Source organism: Mauremys reevesii, linkage group 11, assembly GCF_016161935.1.
Source record: "Mauremys reevesii isolate NIE-2019 linkage group 11, ASM1616193v1, whole genome shotgun sequence".
NCBI classification, from domain to species: domain Eukaryota; kingdom Metazoa; phylum Chordata; order Testudines; family Geoemydidae; genus Mauremys; species Mauremys reevesii.
Window position 1 is genome coordinate 21,930,605 of NC_052633.1, and position 16,958 is coordinate 21,947,562.

Sequence of the window (16,958 nt, forward strand, 5' to 3'; positions counted from 1 at the left end):
GTCTACATTGCAGCTGGGAGCGTGCTTCCCATTGTGACTAGACAGACATGTTCTAGCTGTGTTTGAACTAGTGAACTAAAAATAGCAGAGCAGCTGGGGTGGCACAGGCGGCAGCTTGTGCTAGCCACCTGAGTACAAACCCACAAGAGCCCCTGGGTACCTACTATCTGGGTACCAGGAAGTAGCTCCCTGTGTTCTCTTTCCCCATGGTGCAAGGCGAGCCACAATTTGGCCATTTGAATGTAACTTAATCTTTTCTGCTTTCCCTTTCTCTCTGCGGTGCAAAAATAGCCTCCACAACACATTTATATCCTCCAGGAAAGATAACATGTGGACAATGTTACAAAACTCCAGGTGGGAGCTGTGGCTGTCATACAGAAATGACATATGTAAAAGTTATCAAATATATAGATGTGTTTGAAGGAGAAAGGTGTGATTTCAGAGAAAATTATCCTCCATACCATGAGACAAATAAGAAGCCAGCCTGCCTGTGCCTATCAGGGGTGCTCACAGTAGTGCGTTAGCTAGGGTCAATCCTGCAGGTCTTTGCACAGGGCAAAGGAGACCCAGTAAAGGTGTGGCTCTCCTGCACAGGTAGGAGTATCACTATGTGCAATCACAACTGAGGATAACTGCTAGCTGTAGCCAGCTGCACATGGCGATAGTAACCCTCAAGCCCACTGTGAGCCTGCTCCCATAATACCTGATCCATGGGATCCAAGTTGTAGTTCAGATGTTCCCATTCTCCTAGGCTATCTGGCTGGACTACCTCTCCCATGACACAGCCGTTTACCTCTCAAGAGAGGGGGAGTGGAGCATCATGGGAGATGTAGTTCAGGTGTCTTATACGCCCATTCTCCTTTATGGGCTGGACTACAGCTTCAATAAAGCTCTTTACAGCACCGGTTTGAATAAAACATGTTGGTGTTAAGGCCAATTTTTTTTATTTTATTTTTTTGGCCAAACTATTTCATTAAAAAGTAAAAAATTTCCACGGGGGAAAAATATCTATTTTATGACCAGCTGGGGGCCTGATTTGTTGACTTGCTCTAATCCCCACTGTGCCAGGGATTTTCTGATTGCAGCATCCTTTGTCCATATTTGGTATCAGAGTCCTCTACTTTCACCTTCCTATGGCCTATAATCAGATCCAGAAACCAGTAATTGGCAAAACTTCCATTTACTTCAATGGGAACTAGATCAGGTCCTTAATTTGCCTTGTTCTGTCCCCAGGAAAGATTTCACCCTTTTCAGCACAAATTTTGACTCATTTCAGCTACTTACATGTCTGCACGCTGGAGGAATGAGCTGGTCCCCTTAAACGGAATCTGAGAGAAGGTGTCTGGAAAACGGGGAACCCACAAGGAAAAATGACACATAGGTACTTGACTGAACAGATGAAGTGAGTTGTTATAGCAACTTGAGTTCTAAAAACAGTAGAGGAAACCGACATGATGCCACTCCTACTGAAGAATTCACATGACTGCTATCGAAATTCTAACATTGAGGAAACACCTTTCTCCTATTATTTTTAAATTCAATGCACATAGGCTTCCTCAGCAAAATCTGTGTAAATCATCCTGTCTATTAAAGAGACAAGCTCTTTCAAATGTTCTGAAAAAGCTCATATTGTGACTTGTCAAAAAAAAATAGTGGAAAAAAAATGGATTTCAATTCACATACAATACTTGAAAGCCTTCCAGCAGAAATGTAAGTGCTCTGATTCAGAGTACGTGTAGGGCATAACTGGCACAAAGAGACACCAAGGTGACAGCATGCAGTTGTAACATCAAACTGGTAACATTTATCAGCTTCATGTACTTATATGGGAAATAATGACTCCTCAGATACTGGATCTGTCTATTGGTATCTGGAGAAGCATTATTTATTATTAAACATAGGAGGAGGTTTCAAGTACGTGTAGCTGAAATGTTTAATGGCAAAAAAGGCTGCTATATACTGAAATGCTTAGTAGACACTACCAGTCAGAAGAAGGCTTGCTTATTAGGTACCTGATCTAAAGTCTATTGATGCCCATGAGCATTTTTCCATTAAGCTGCAGACCGTGGTTTTTTGGTTGTTTTTTTAAACAGTTTAATGGTAGGGCTTTTCTTGCTGGGTTATTTGCACCAAAGATAATCTATCCAATGACATCCTGGGTAAGCAACTCCTCAAGATGTCATGTGGTGAGATAGGAGTGAGTCACAATTATTTGCAAGATGAAGATAATTCCTTAAGTAAGGGCCAAATCCTGGGAATGGAGCAAGCCCGTGTACAAGGACTCCTGGCAAAAACCTCTGCAGCAGTGTGAGGGAATTCTCCGCTTTCCTCAGCCAGGCTGCTGGAGAAGCTCTGATGCAACCACTACAAAAGGTCGTTAATTAGTATTGCAAGAGTTCCTAGAGGCACAAAAAAGTCCTCAGCGATCATTCAAAGTTAGAGCTCCACAATCAGTAACAAGGTTTGTAAGTGCAACAGTTAAGGTTCTAAGAGCAGTATTATCTCAGTCACGTAGCACATCCTGTATGTCTACGGCCCACGTTTTCTAACATACAGGATTAAGCTCCAAGGTTCAACAGGAATGGAAAGTCCAACACCTACAGCATTTTGAAAGCCCCAAAGCTAGAATGCTGCTGTCTGAACTGTAGCTTTAGAACTTCCTGACTTTCTGACATTTTGTCTACGCTACTTTTTATTGTCTTACTGTGACATATTTTACCCTGTTTTTTAAAAAAGAATGGATAAGGGGATGCATGAGCTTAATAACTGGTATTTAAGTGGTCCCACTTAGCCTGTTGCGGTTGCATCTTAGGCCCTTCTCCAATACCTGCATGAAGGCACAGAAGGTAATGAGGTTCCAGGGGTCAGACAATAGCCTGGGATGAAGGAAACTGAGGTTCAATTCTCTGCTTCACCAAAGACTTTGTGTGACCTTGGGCAAGTTATTTAGGCTACGTCCACATTATGAGTTAGGGCTGTGATTCCCAGCTCATGTAGACATCTCTCCTCTGAGCTAGTGTGGTAAAATTAGTAGTGTAGCTGTGGTCGTGTGGGATCATAGCTGTGCCCAACCTCACTAGTGAGTTGTGAGGATAAAATACCTTCAGAATTGTGAGGTGCTCAGATACTGTGGGAATAGAGGCTATCGAAGTACTTCAGATTAGAGCACTGGTGCCCTCAGTAGGGTTCTGTGTGGGCACAGAGATCTCTCTCTGTGTGGAGTTCATTGCAGAGATCAGACCATTTGAGTAGAGCTCGTCAGGAATTTTTTGACAAAACAATTTTTATGTTGGAAAATGCTGATTCATCAAGCTAAACTTTTTTGTGGGAAAGGGTCAGTTTAAACAAATTTTTCAATTTGAATTTTTTTTGAAAAGTTTCAGAATTCTCACAATGTTTTGTTTCAGCATTTTCTGGAAAGGAAGTCCAGATTTTCATTCAGATGATGTTTTGTATTGAAATTTAAGATAATTATAGTGTTTTTAAAAAGATCAAATTTGAAAAGAAATGTTTCAAAATTATTGAAACAAAACATATCAATTGATCCAAACTGATTTTTTTGTTTGTTTTCAATTCACAAACATTTTCAAGATTTTGACTTTTTTTTTTCCCAATTTAAGATTGGGAAAAATGTGAAATCCCAATTTTTTGGTGTGGGATAATACTATGTTGCACTTATACAGCACTTTTTTCATCAGTAGCTCTCAAAGTGTTTTACAAAGGAAGGTCATTGTCATTTTACAGATTGGGAAGTTAAAGCACAGAGAATTGCTTAAGTTTCCTCGCAGCCAATTAGCAGAGCCAGGCATAGAACCCAGGTTTCCAGTCCAATGCTCTGTTGTCTAAACCACGTTGCTTCTCACCTAATACTGTACTAAGTTGAACCGGTTAAGAGATGATTGAGTTCCTATTCTTATTGCTCCAATCAGTTTTCTACGAGGTTGGGTCCATAAAGCAGCAGCACACCTGCTAACAGTGTGACAGCTGATCTTTGCAACTGAGAAAGAAGACATTTTTCTATAAAATGAAAAGCATAGAATTTGCTAAATGCAGCTGTAAGTGTGGCGAGAAAATCACAGGGCACATGATTTTGTTTTTGCCTATGATTTTTTTCCTGTTCTAAATGCAAAGGAAAGATTGGTTGGTTTGTTTGATGGACGTTGGTATGTGTAACTGAAACAGTTACAATCCCCCTTTTGTACTCTGCCCTGCAGCTATCTGAGACCAGCAGACTCTGGCCTTGTCAGGATGGGCAGAGAAAACTGGCAGAAATGTCTGAGGGGGTGTGAGGTAGGTTAGGCTGCTAAAAGTGGTTAGTAGATGCCTACACAACATGTCCAGAAGTGTCTTTTCAGTGGCTTAGAACTCCTCCACCCCCTATTTCCCAGTCCCAACCACCAAAGATTAGTTCTCTGCAAGGACTCTGTCCATGGCAGGTTTCGGCTGTTTTTGCATAGCCTTTTTTTTTTTTTTTTTTTAAAAAGCCTGGTTAGATATTTCCCATCCCACTCTTCTGTAATCCAGAAATGACTGAAGGGATTTTGCTCAAACATTCCCTATTAATAATAATAATAGCCGATGATTCATCTTCAGACAGAAACCAACTATGGAAACCAGTAACCCCCAAAGGCAAATATTTCTGAAAGTTACAAGCCGGAGAAAAATGAAGTTATAGGTATAGTGCAAATGGTTTTGTAACCTTAATGGCAGATGTTACTAACAACCTGCTTAAAATATATATTAGAAATCTAGAAATATATAATTATATAAAAATATAGTTGAGGGAGGCCGGAGGAATATATTCCTAGCTGTGAACAGGTTGAACAGGAATATTTGGGAGGTGAAGAGACTTGGCTTTGTCTTTTTTGTTTTTTTAAATCAATAGAAAAAGCAAACCAAGTGCAGTAGTTTTAGATTTATTGGTGTAAGCCTAGCCCCTAGTGGACAGCAGTCCATGGTACAAACCCAGACACAGGGCTAGCATAGGTACACCTTTGAACAGCTGTCAGGTTACATTCCGAGTGGCTGGAGACAAAATCGGTTTTAGGACAGATTCATCAGCAAATGGGACCGTTGCGGTGTTAGAGTTGGTGCAGTTATGGTAAAAGTTAGCTAGCAGCTTCTGTAAAGTCCCTAAATGAAATTCTACCCCACAGCCTTTGCTCTTGTATTCTATCATGAATGTCAGAGAAGCTCTTCTTACTGGTCTTACCTGTCACACTGAATGGTATTTGTGCTGGGCTCACCACTCCTCCCCCTAGAATTCCGTGTCAAGGATTCTAGGGGAAAGAAGAGAACCAAAGTCTCACACTTGTGCAAAAACACAGATGGACTCATTTGTAATGAAACAAACAGGTGTGGACAAGGGTTCAGCAGCTAAAGACTTATCTAGAAAGTAAGGTCAGAGTGAGGCAGTTAGAGCTGTTCATTTAGTGGAGAATCCTGCCATTTCCTCCCAGGTCAGCCTGTCAAGATTCAGCAGAACCCTTGTGTTTCGCTATCTGGGCGATGTAGGCTTTTTGGACTCCACATAGGGGTTCCACACCATGGCAGCTCCTACTCCCACAGTGTTTAGTGATCAGGAAAGGTAGGCTGAGGGCCCTGCTGCTCTGCAGATCCTCCAGCAACAGGGGAAGCTATTGCAGCCTCAGGCTTGATGGAGCGGCTGTGCTGCCTCAGGAGGAGCCAGATTCCATCCACAATCATGCAGGATATGATAATCCGTGAAAGCCAAATCAGAGCATGCTCATTGTGGCTGGAGTTCTAAGTCCATTTCCTAAGAGAGAGTTGCCAATAACGTTTTTCTCATCCTTCTGCTAAATAGGCAAGTGGAAACACCCAGTTGACCACATCTCCGCCTAGATGAAAGGACAGAACAGCATGTACTGATACAAATGTGTGAAGACAACAGCAGTGGCTAAATTTTATTCATTGGTCCTACAAGGTTCTGGGCATTCCCAGCTCCCGTGGCTTTCCGTGGGAGTTAGGAGGGCTCAGCACCTTTCCGGATCATGAGGTCCAATATTTTTAGGTGGAAGCCACTTTTAGTTTCCCGCCAGAGGCTTCCTTTAAATGAAGCTCTTCCTTCAGGCAGCCACCAGTGCAGATGTAGCCATCTCATTTCCACTGCCTCAGAGGACACTAGCTTGTGGAGGCTTCCACAATGGCCGTATGAAGCCACGTGTTCAGGGTAGGAGAGGAGCAAGGCTCTACGTCAATCCACCAGTAATTATCCCCAGCGTGGGTGGAGGAGTGGCATAAGGGCTGGGCAGGTTATAATTAAGCCAGGAGTAGCAACCAAGCAGCAACATGGAAAGGAGGAGTCCATCTCCCTTGCCCCTGCAGAGGTCTGCGTACCCAGCACACCACGTCACTGGAGATGATGATGAAATCTCCTAATCTCAATGGGGAAAAATGGGTGTGTGTGATTCTGATTAAAATGTTTGCAAAAAATAACATGCTCCATTGCTGAATCACCCCCAGCTGGCACCAGGTTTTGTCCCTGTGCTCGCTGAAAACTCTTCTGAGCCGCCTTTGAAAATAATTAGTGGCACAGGCTTTGAAAATCAAGTTTCACTTTTCTTTTAAAAAAAATAAATTCCCCCCCAGTACCAAACACGATTAGAACATAGCATGGATTAATTGCTCTGCCAAATGTCATTCCTAGAAATCAAATCTGTTTTGCGACATATGAGTGAGTGTCTGAATACTCCAAAGCCATTAAAAATATCTGCATAATTTTAAAAGCTGCTAAATGTTTTCTTTCTTTGTGTGTGTGTGTGTGTGTGTGTGTGTGTGTGTGTGTGTGTACAGTATGGTATTTTACTCCTGTGATGAAAAGTTGAATGGCAAGTTTCAGCCAAATGCAATTTTTTTACGCTGTAGTTATAAAATCTTGGCAATGGAGTTCATAATGGAAATGCCACTAGGTTTTAAATTCACAATTTGGCATCCCTGATCCATCTTTGAGAGGTGAAACTCCTGATTTTATTGGGATTTTTGCCTGAGTAGGGCCGCAAAATTTAGGCTGAAATATTCATTTGTTTAGATCTTTAGTAACCTAAGTTACTAGTAACCTAAACCAAAGTATAGAGTGCAAAGAATAAAGTTCACAAAATAATACTGAATTGCCTACACAATATCTCAGTAGCACTTGCCCAGCATCATAACTCCCTCCCCTGATGACCTGTATCTCATAACTAGAGCATGTCCAAAATTGTCTGGTGGGCACGCATGTCATCGGACACTGCTGATATAACGGAGCTGAAATGTTTCATGGCCACATGTTGATTCCATTGAAAAGTTTGACAGAAACCAGGCAGGCAGGCTTGACAGTTCCTGCCAGTTTGTCCACCCACCCAACTCCTCGGCAGGCCACCTGGCTGAGAACACGGGAGCTGGCGCTCAGAGGAGGTTGATCTTCAGCCTCATGCACTTGTCTGTAGCTCCCTAGCAGTCAGCCAGGTGGGCCGGCTGTGGAGTCAGGGCTCACTCACTCCATACGTAGCTAGCTCCCTGACTTCATAGGTAGCTGGCTCCACAGGCTGCCCAACTCCACAGATAGCAGCCTCTCCAACACTTTGGGTTGCCTAGGGAGCCCACGGTCTTCTTATCATCCCTAATTGCATATGGGGAAACGGCGGCAGACGTCTTGGACTATTAAGTCATGGCCTGTAGTGCAGTGTCATGGGCTACACGGAAGCAGAAATAGCCAGGAGGAATTCTGGGTATGGTAGGAGGCTCCGCTCTACCTTCCATGACTGCACTGCTGCGAAGGGGTATTGATAGAGCCACTGCCCTGCCCTTTAAGCAGCCAGCACAAATACTGGTGCTAGAGGAGACTTTGTGCTCTGTAATGTGGCAGACTTTGGGGGTTTCTTGGGGCTCCAAATATTAAGTAGATTTGAGTAACTTACTTACATTTCTCAAGGTACGTCTACACTACAAGACTATTTCGAATCAACTTAATTCGAATTTGTGGAATCGACCTTATGAAGTCGAAGTTGTGTATCCACACTAAATACACTAGTTCGACTGTGAGAGTCCACAGTAACGGGGCCAGTGTCGACTTTCGAAGCAGTGCACTGTGGGAAGCTATCCCACAGTTCCCGCACTCCCCGCTGCCCATTGGAATTCTGGGATTTCCCCCCAATGCATGCTGGGGGGAAAAATGTGTCGAGGGTGGTTTTGGGTAACTGTCATCATTGAACCGTCAATCACGCCCTCCCTCCCTCCCCGAAAGCGCCGGCGGGCAATCTGTTCGTGCACTTTTCTGCTCAGTGACAGCGCGGGCGCCACAGCACTGCGAGCACGGAGCCCGCTGCAGTTATGGCCGTTGTCAACTCCTCACACCTTATCGTCCACCTCTTCCACAGTCAGCTGCTGAGAAATAGGGCTACTTTTCAATGGTGCTGCGAGCACTGGTGGACCATGGGGGACGTTTTACCAACATCAACGTCGGGTGGCCAGGCAAAGTTCATGACGTGCGTGTTTTCAGGAACTGTGGTCTGTTTATACGCCTGCAGGAAGGTAGTTTCTTCCCGGACCACAAAATAACTCTTGGGGATGTGCAGATGCCTATAGTGATCGTCGGGGAACCAGCCTACCCGCTAATGCCCTGGCTCGTGAAGCTCTGTGCAGGCGCCTTGCACAGCGACAAGGAACTCTTCAAGTACCAGCGAGCAGTGAGCAGCGTGACCTGTGACTGTTTAGTTTCTTTACAGAGAAGCTGAACCTGCCCCTGTTTCTTTACCAAGTGACTGTTGACTAGCATCTGCAGTTACATACCCCGCCCACCCCGCTTCCCCAACTTCCAACACACGTTTAAAAATGAAAGACATGTTCCACTGTAACTTTACAAAGGTTTCTTTATTGATGACTTTGCGTTACAGGGTTGAAACTGGGACACGGACTGTGCTGGGTAGGGTGTGCGGTGATGTAAAGACCGCCTGTAAACTCGAGGAATGACAGGCTCCTGCTCCCAGAGCAGTCTGCATTGCCGTACTGGATGTTTCAACGGAGCCTGCCATCCCTCCTTTTTGGGACTCTGTGTGCGGGGGCTATGTGGCCTTTTGGCGGGGGAGGATGGATACAGATTCCTCTGCTGCGTGGCTCTGTGGTCCAGGACAGGGACCGTTGCATGAGATCTGTAACCTCCCTCCCCCGCTACAAAGTCACGTACCCCTCCACCCACACAGAACCTGCAAACCACCTCCCATACCGACCAGGGTGCCTACTGACTGCACTGTGTGTGTGACCTGCTGCTGATCCTGCCCCCATGTCTGTACCCTGGTAAAGGTGATTGTCCTGTCCAATTACCAACCCCCTTCCCCCCCTTCAAACACAGTCTCCTCTAAAAGAACATGACGGAAACAGTAATTAACAGAAAAGTATTTTTTATTATCAACTAGACAGTTAGGGGATGAAACTGGGATGGGGGCTTGGGTGAGGCGGGAAGGAAAGGACTTCTCAAAATTTAGGCTATGAGAGCTTTTCGGTACTTGAGCACTCTGCTGGGGTGCAGTGACAGTTTTCACGGCCCCTGGCGCCCCTCCTTCTGGTTATTTTGGGTGAGGGGGGTATGGGACTTTGTGGCGGGGGAGGGCGGTTGCAGATACACGGCAGGGGGGCTCTGTCCTCCTGCCTGAGGTCCTGCAGAACATGCACAAGGCGCAGGAGCATGTCCGTTTGCTCCCTCATTAGTCCAAGCAGAGTTTGAGTCGCCTGCTTGTCTTCCTCACGCCACCTCTCCTCCCGTTCTCTGTGTGAGCGCTGGTAAAGAGAGAGGGTCTCCCTCCACTGGCTCTGCTGGTCCACGTCGTCTCGGGAGCACCCCATAAGTTCAGCGAACATCTCGTCCCGTGTCTTTTTCTTTCGCCGCCTAATCTTTGCCAGCCTCTGTGAGGGGGATGCTGTGGCAGGTCTGGAGACAGTCGAAGCTGTGTGATGGGAAAAAGGGAGTGAATTCCTTGCAAAGATAAATTTTTGCGAACAATGAACACAGTGTAGTCTGTCTCTGTGAATTCTGGGTTGAGATCCCAGTGCCTGATGGGGCAAAAACCATTTTCGCGGGTGGTTCTGGGTAAATGTCGTCAGTCATCCCTTCCTCCGGGAAAGCTACAGCAGACAATCATTTCAAGCCCGTTTTCCCTGGATTGCCCTGGCAGACGCCACAGCGTGGAAACCATGGAGCCTATTTTGCCTTTTGTGCCTGTCACCGTATGTGTACTAGATGCCGCTGACAGAGGCGGTCCAGCAGTGCTACACAGCAGCATGCTTTTGCTTTTGCATGACAGCAGAGATGGTTACCAGCCATACTGTACCATCTACCATACCATAAATTGGTAATAAGATGGGCATGGTTACCAGTCCTTTTGCACTGCACCATTTGCTGCTGTCATAAGTGCCCCTGGCTGCTCTTAGCCAGGGGCGCAAAAGCCAAAATTGGGAATGACTCCCTGAGTCAATCCCTCCTTTTTGGTATATAAAAATAGAATCAGTCCTGCCTAGACTATGGGCAAGTGTACTACAGAACCACTGTATCAGAGAACCAGAGAGCACACCTGCTCTGTGTCAGATCCTGCATAGATTATGAGCTGTATGCTATTCACAGGGGGTGCTCCTGCAACAACCCCACCTGTTCATTCCATTCTTCCCCAGCCTTCCTGGGCTACCATAGCATTGTCCCCCCACTTGTGTGATGAAGTAATAAAGAATGCAGGAATAAGACACAGTGACTTGTTAGTGAGAAATGAGTGGAAGGCAGCCTCCAGTTGCTATGATAGTCCAGATAGGACATTAAGGAGTGTGGAGGAGAGGAGCCCAGCATCCTGCTGCTAGTCCAGGGGCAATTGAATCTTTTCTTTACACATGAAGGGTGGGGGCTGATGAAGCTCAGCCCCCTGTTGCTATGATGAGGACGGTTACCAGCCATACTGCACCATCTACCAGGAAAAATTAGGGCCAGGCGCCCTTGATGAACCTCACGGATGCTAGTACGCATGGTTACCAGTCCTTTTGCACTGCCCCATGTGCCAATAGGCTGATGATGACGATGGATATCAGTCATATTGTACCGTCAGCCACCCATGGCGGGGGGGGGAGTGAGGATGTCGGTGTTCAGTGCTGCAGCATCGCATCTATCTGCAGCATTCAGTAAAGATACGGTGACATGTAAAAGAGTCAACAGAGGATTGTTTTCCCTTTCACTTCTGGGGGTGGGAGGGGGTGCGTAAATTGCCGAGCTATGCCCTGACCCACCGCGGACACTGTGTTTGACCCTAGAAGCATTTGGAGCTCAGCCAAGAATGCAAATGCTTTTCGGAGACAGCAGGAACTGTGGGATACCTTGCGTCCTCAGTCCACCCTCCCTCCATGAGCGTCCATTTGATTCTTTGGCTTTCCGTTACGCTCATCACGCAGCAGCGTGCTGAGTCTCTGCTACGCTGTCTGTCCGGAGATTTTTTAAAAATACTTTGGACCAGGCGTAACATTACAGTAATTCCCCTAATTAGATGCAGGAGTCTCCGAGTGAGATCACCCTGAGGACGGTCACTGAAGGAGATAGAGAGCGCATGCTGCGTGAAAGCCAGCACAAACCAGGGCCCTATGCAGCCGTGCTCGGGGAGGCAATGCTCCCTGAGTACTTCATGAAAGCCTGGCGCGGAAAAGTGTGCTGCCACAGAGCACCCAATAAGGCAGCTCTCCCCAGGAACCTCCTGCGGAGGCTTTTCGATTACCTCCAGGAGAGCTTCGTGGAGATCTCCCAGGAGGATTTCTGTTCTATCCCCATATATATAGAGACCTCCTTTTCACATACTTCAGATTCCTCTTATATTAAGAATAAAAGTTTACATGGTTAAAGCACTTACCGACTGCTCCTTCCCCTGATTCAGGGTCCGGGTTAATGGCCGGGGAGGGTTGGTAGGGGATCTCCGTGACAGTGATGAAGAGATCCTGGCTGTCGGGGAAACCAGCGTTGTAAGCGCTGTCGCCTGCCTTGTCCTCCACAAACCCTTCCTCATCTTCCCCGTCCGCGAACATCGCCGAGGAACTGGCCGTCGACACTGTCCCATCATCAGAGTCCATGGTCACTGGTGGGGCAGTGGTGGCCTCCAGCGCCCCGTTGCCGCGCTTGATTTTTGTAGCCTTGTCTGGGGTCCTTGATTTTCACGCGGCGCTGCGTTGCATCCCGGCTGTATCCTCTGTCTCTCATGGCTTTGGAGACCTTCTCGTAGGTCTTTGCATTCCGTTTTTTGGAGCGCAGCTCCGAAAGCACAGACTCCTCACCCCACACACCGATCCGATCCAAGAGTTCCCGGTCAGTCTATGCTGGGTCCCTCTTTCTATTCAGAGATTACATGAACTCCTCTGCTGGAGAGCTCTGCATCGCTGCCGGTGCTGCTGAGCTCGCCCCGATGTCCAACCACGAAATGAGATTCTAACTGTCCAGACAGGAAAAGGAATTCAAATTTTCCCGGGACTTTTCCTGTGTGGCTGGTCAGAGCATCCAAGCTCGGATTGCTGTCCAGCGCGTCAACAGAGTGGTGCAGTGTGGGATAGCTCCCGGAGCTAGTAAGTTCGATTTGCATCCACACCTAGCCTAATTTGACATAGCCATGTCGAATTTAGCGCTACTCCCCTTGTCGGGTGGAGTACCAAATTCGAACTAAAGAGCCCTCTAGGTCGAATTAAATGGCTTCCTGGTGTGGACGGGTGCACGGTTAATTCGAATTAAAGCTGCTAAATTCGAATTAAAGTCCTAGTGTAGACCAGGCCTCAGAGTCCTTTCTACTTTCTAAAACTGAATGTGCTAAACGAATGCACCTCGTTGACCGGGAGAGTCATCAGACACTAGTTAGTCAGCAGTCTTCAGCGCCACGATCCAGAACCTCTTCCGTGGGGGTTAGAGGCCAAAATCAGCCTTTTAATCACCTGCTTGGCCCTAGTGTTTGTAACCCAGCAGTGTATTGCACTCATTATCAGGGTCTGACCGTCTCTCTTCCTGTGTGCAAGAGAGAGCATTTCCTCCACCCTTTTTCTGCTTCAATTGTGAGCATTCCAGCTAGCAGCTTCAAAAGCTACAGCTGGTAGGAATTTCTGGACCAAAGACTGGCTCTGTGTGTGTACAAATATTGCTTTTGTTGAAAATTAATAAAATTTGGATTTTTTAATGAAAAAAACTGACTTTTTTTGTTTGAAAATTTTCATTTCACAGGTTTTAATTTACTTTTATTACAAATTGAATTTTTCATTTTGTTTTGGAACCAACTGCCAACTTCTGGAACCACAATAAAAAGCTGATTTCAATTTGAAAGAAAATGATTGAAGTTTTTCATTTTGATTTTTTTCATCAAAAATCAGATTTTTTTCATAGAAGAACATTAAAAATTGTATTTCCATCAAAAATGAACCTTATGCTGGAGCATGGTCAGAATGTGATTGTTACTAGCTGAGTCACTAGTGTAGTATGGGCCTCAGGCAGTCTAGTGTATGATTTAGGGCAACTGGCGGTCAAATACATAAATGATAAAATATATTAATCTGATAAATGGGGAATAAAAACATATCCAACATGGTTTCAAGTTTCTAAAAGTTCACACACCTATGACATTAGCTCTTAGACTTGCACCTCTTCTATGAGGGGGCTAAGAAGTAAAGTTTTTGTTAAGCCTTAGCTAGATCATTTCCCCTTCTGCTGCAAGATTTTCCTATAGCAAAATACTGCACCTGTGAATCTTTAAATTAGCCACAGCTGGGGTGGTTGGGGCCTAATAGCAGGCAGTTACCGGGAAGAAGACTGCTGGAGAGAAGGAACACTTCTTACCTTCCCATCAGGTAAGAGCCTCTGCTTTCACGGGGAGGTGTTGGTTTTTTTCCTCCCCACCCAAGTTTAGATGATTTGGAGTTGTGTTGCACAAATGAATCTTTCATTTAGAGAGAGGGGAAAAAACACAGCACCTGCTTTCCTTCTGTTCTGAGAGTGGCTTGAAAAGCAAGAAGCTGATCGTGAGCCACCTTCCACACCCCATCTGTACTCTGTTCTCTCATACACACACCGTGTGCGAAGGAAGCCTTGGTGCAGACAAGGAACAGCAATTAAAAGTGGAACATCTCCAGGGTTTTGGAGAGCAGAGGAATGAGCTCCTGCCTGCCCACACCAGAAGCTTTACTTTCAGGGATCTCTAGTTTTCTCCCAACATGGTAGCTGCAGACTGACTTTCTTGCAGCTCCTTGAGAATCTTTCTTCCCTAGACCACCAGCTGAGAAAAAACAGTCTCTTAAACAGAGAAACCACCCTGATGCAGTAGCCTTATTCTCCTGAGTTGGAGTGTGTCCCTTTTATGATAGGTGTTCTGGCCACTGGAAATAGAATAATTACCCGTTCGCTCTGGTGTATCAAGGCAGTCCAGATTTAGGGTGCCCACTGTATGCCTTAATTTCTTTTCATGGTGCTCCTTCACTGGTTTACAGAAGACTGCAAGCAGATGCCTGAAGGCCTACCTCACCTCTCCACCTTTGTTCTGGGAGGATATCCTATCAATTCCTGTATGCAGAGGCTCTTGGTAACAAGGAGATAGCATTGTCTGGGGTCTCCATGGAGCGTTCCTGTCTTGTAGACAGTAAGAAATGGAACTCTCATGGTTTATTTGGTTTATACAGACTATGGGTACTCCTGCACCCAACAAAGGGTGAGAGAGAGACAAGGTAGGTGAGGTAATATCTTTTATTAGACCAGCTTCTGTGGAAGACACACGTTTTGACTTGATATAAATGGTATTGGCACCCTTAATTTTAATACTCAGAATACTGGAATTATAGTTGCAGAATCTAGTGCAATGGTGCACTTTCTAGTGGAGGGTGAGTCCCATATAAGTCAATTCCTACCCTGCATGTCAGACTCTGAAATAAAAATTCTGTTGATGCATTTACCCATCTCCCTTCTCCTCCTCTCCAAACCACAAGCGAAAAAGCACATAGTGATTTAGTCTTTTTTAAGAAGTCTTTACTCCTTGGGTTAGCCAGGCCCTGTTCTGTCTCCTCTGTACTACTCAAAGCAGAGTAATCAGCTGGCTGAGGCTTTTCCCAGTGTTGGGGAATCCCCAGATGGTGTAAAGCTGGTACAGCAGACTCAGGGCTAGCCTTCTAGTGTCTGTGTAGGGAGCGTGATGTGTGCTCCAGCAGACCGTGGCTAGTGGTCCCTGAAGGGTTGTTATAGCCATGTGCAATCTAGAGTAGCCCTGTGCGTGGCCCAGAATCAGTTTGGAGGAATATAAAGGTGTTGTAAAGGCACCTTTGTTCATCCCCTCCAAGGTCTTGTTCCAAGCAAAGATGAGTCAAACTGAAGGATTGAGCCCTGTAGTGAGGCGGCCTGGCTCCCAGCCGCCCCAGAGAGGGACGAGCCCTTACGGACGCCAAAGTGGGCGGAGTCACTGGAGCCTGCGCCCGCCCCTCAGAGGTCAAGGCGCAGAGCAGGAAGTATAAAAGTCCAGCCCCAGGGCTCAGAAGCGGCCTGGCCGCCGGAGAGGCCAGACGGTGGTGCCCTAGCTCCCGCTGGGGAGACTCCTGCCCCCTGCGACCAACCCGAGGACTGGCCGTACCCGCGAAGCCTGGACGCCGACCAGACGCTGGAAGAGCCCCTAAGCCGACCGGTACAAAGGGACCCCGAGGAGCTGCCCAGTTTACCCCTCGCTCAGTATCCCAAGGAGCCCAGGGTGTGGGACGCTGTGGAAGATGCCGCTGAGACACAGGTACCGGTAGAGGGGGAGGTTGGAAATAGCCCGGGGGCAGCCGACCCTAGTCTGGCTGCAGCACACCCAGATCCAATGTCAGTGTGTTGCGGCCAGGATCCCCACTGACACAGCAGCAGGCTGCCTGCCGCTGTTAGGGCCCCGGGCTGGGATGCAGAGGAGTGGGCGGGCCTGCGTCCCCCCTGCCACCCCACTCACGGGTGGCAGTCTCCCCCTCGCCCCCACGCTCAGGCCCAGGAGCTTGGGCTTCTTAAACTACTGAACTGTTTGCTCAGCCCCTGCCTGAGGGTCTGAGCCCTGAACTACTGTTTGCTGCCCCGCCCTGACCTAGGGCCTGGGCCTCCAAGATGAGACTATTGGCTCAGCCCCTGCCTGAGGGCCTGAGCTCCTGGCCGTTTCCTGACCCACCAGGCTAATTCACCAGTGCACGGGACAGGCGTAGTGAAGTGGCCTGGGCCCAGCCGCTCCAGAGAGGGGCGAACCCCGACAGCGGACGTTTACAAGCCCTTCTTTCTTAACTTTCCTTAGCACACAGGTAGTATCCTCCTGTCTTCTCCAAGCTCTTTGCTCTGATGGCTACGAAACAATTCCGATCAAGAAAACCAGGGGCATTCAGCTGAATTAATTTAACATCTTCCTCCATGGGATGGGAGGAGGGAATAGGCAACATATTAATGAAATCTTCATCTGATGCTACATTTATATGTGTTGCAAATTGCAGTGCAGATAGAAAAATAATGCAAAGGGACCTAGTGAGAGTACCAGAAACATGGAAAGATGAAGATAAAGTGAGATTCAGCTTGGAGAAGTGAGGTCTGTAAATCCAATTGAATGAAGACACTGGGGTTGTAGTAATGCTGAAAGAGAGCAAGTGAAAAACAAATTACGGATGGGCTTGCAATGCAATATGGCATTAAAAATGGCCAGTGCAGTTTTGGGTTCCAGAGGTATCATGATAATCCTACCTCTCTGTCCAGCTCTGGTGCAACTGCAGCTGAAGTGACACATTTAAATCTGGGGGTCTCTGTATCAGAAAGGTACTAATAAATCGGAAGGAGCTCAGAGAAGAGCACAAATATGTTTGGAGGGTCTGGGGAGAGAGAACCTTCCCTGGAGGGTCAAAAGGCTAAATATGTGTAAGTTGGCTGAGAGAGGACAAAAGGAGGACATACAGCTGCATAGATATGAAGGGTGAGGCTAGCAAGTAGG

General features: G+C 46.7%; 1 long non-coding RNA gene across 6 annotated transcripts in view; it reads left to right on the forward strand.

Moving 5' to 3' along the window:
- Positions 1-16,958, forward strand: part of LOC120374902 — a 172,970-nt gene that overhangs the window by 76,259 nt on the left and 79,753 nt on the right. The window contains exon 3 of one of the 6 annotated variants that reach the window (XR_005586324.1): positions 1,234-1,577. The exons of 4 other annotated variants lie outside the window; for them this stretch is intronic. This is a non-coding gene — a long non-coding RNA (uncharacterized LOC120374902). Of the gene's footprint in view, positions 1-1,233; positions 1,578-16,958 lie in introns of those variants that run through there. One more of the 6 variants, XR_005586323.1, reaches the window with a different exon arrangement.